The sequence below is a fragment of the Empidonax traillii genome, unplaced genomic scaffold (genome assembly GCF_003031625.1).
Source record: "Empidonax traillii isolate 1590-97213 ecotype Southwest subspecies unplaced genomic scaffold, ASM303162v1 scaffold1741:size165889, whole genome shotgun sequence".
NCBI classification, from domain to species: domain Eukaryota; kingdom Metazoa; phylum Chordata; class Aves; order Passeriformes; family Tyrannidae; genus Empidonax; species Empidonax traillii.
The window spans coordinates 127,196-128,381 of NW_020956934.1; the positions used below are offsets into that span (position 1 = coordinate 127,196).

Genomic DNA, 1,186 nt, shown 5'->3' on the forward strand with positions numbered 1-1,186 from the left:
ACCCGAGTCACCCACCCAGCGCCGGCACGGGGGGAGCTATTTAAACTTATTTATTTCCTGATCTCCGAGAAGAAAAACCGCGCCGCCGCCGGCTCCCCCGGGAGAACAGCCGTCCTTGCCCTCCCTCCCTGCCCTCCGACCGCTGCGGTCCCGGCTTTGCTGTGCATGGCTTCCAGTTACTCCTGCTCCGCTCAGCCACGCGGCCTTTGGGTTTGGTTTCAATGTGGTTTTGTTTTTCTATTTTATTTTTTATTGTTGCTAGTCTTGATTTTTTTTTTTTTCCTGCCTCCTCCGACTTTTGCACAGGCTGACCGGAGGGGGGGCGGCCGCTCCCGCGGAGCTCCGCGCTGCCCCTCGGGCTGACTCAGGTCACAGCGGTTCTCCCTCATTTCCCAGAGTCACTTTTCCACCCCGGCCCCCGTGGCTTCGCCGTCGGGAAGGGGGACCCCTCCTGAGCAGCTCCCCATAAGCAGGAGCAGGGGAGGACTCTGCCCCTGCCGGTACTTGTGTGTCCCCGGTCCCCACGTCCCGCCCGTGCCGGGGCGGCCCCGCTGGGTCTCGGGGAGGAGGGACGGGGCTGTCCCCGCACTGCCCTGCCCGGCCGGGGGGGCTGGAGCTCGGGGGAAGGAGCCCACGCCTGGCCTTGGCTTCGGTTCCCAGGACACCCTCCCCAGTGCCCAGGACTGCTCCGGGCCCCGCCGGGGACCCTGCTGATGGAACACGGAGGGTGTTGGAGCAGAGCCGGGTCCAGCCATCACGGCCGTGCAAAGAGGAGGGGGTTCCCGGGAGCAGGGCCCGGCCCCTCTCCCTGTGTGCCCTGTCCCGGCCTGGCGGGGCCGGGGGGAGGGAGCAGGACACGGGAGGGCTCTGCAGGGCAGGGGACAGAGGCTGGGCCTGGCAGGACCCCGACAACACCCTCTGCTCTCCTGGCTCCATCCCCGGAGCAGCCCAGGGGGGCTCTGTGCCCTCCCCGAGGGATGCAGTGGGGGCAGGAGGCTCGTGTGGCAGCGTCCCCCCTGCCCAGGGGACACATGCTGAGGCCCCCTCGTGCCCTCACAGCTGGCCACGGGTCTCAGTCAGGCCCCAGCCATTCCCTGGGCCTTGGGGGCTCTCCCATCCTCCCCTGGCACCTCGTGGGTCACATCCTGCTGCTCGGAGCCCTCGGCCCAGTGGGTGTCCCCCAGCA

General features: G+C 68.0%; 1 protein-coding gene across 1 annotated transcript in view; it reads left to right on the forward strand.

The window, feature by feature from the left end:
* The window catches only part of STIM1 (stromal interaction molecule 1), a 66,763-nt gene extending 66,041 nt beyond the window's left edge, over positions 1 to 722 (forward strand). The window contains exon 11 of the mRNA XM_027908532.1: positions 110 to 722. The gene's annotated coding sequence lies outside the window, so the exon portion shown is untranslated. The remainder of the gene's footprint in view (positions 1 to 109) is intronic.
* The last annotated feature ends 464 nt before the right edge of the window (positions 723 to 1,186 follow it).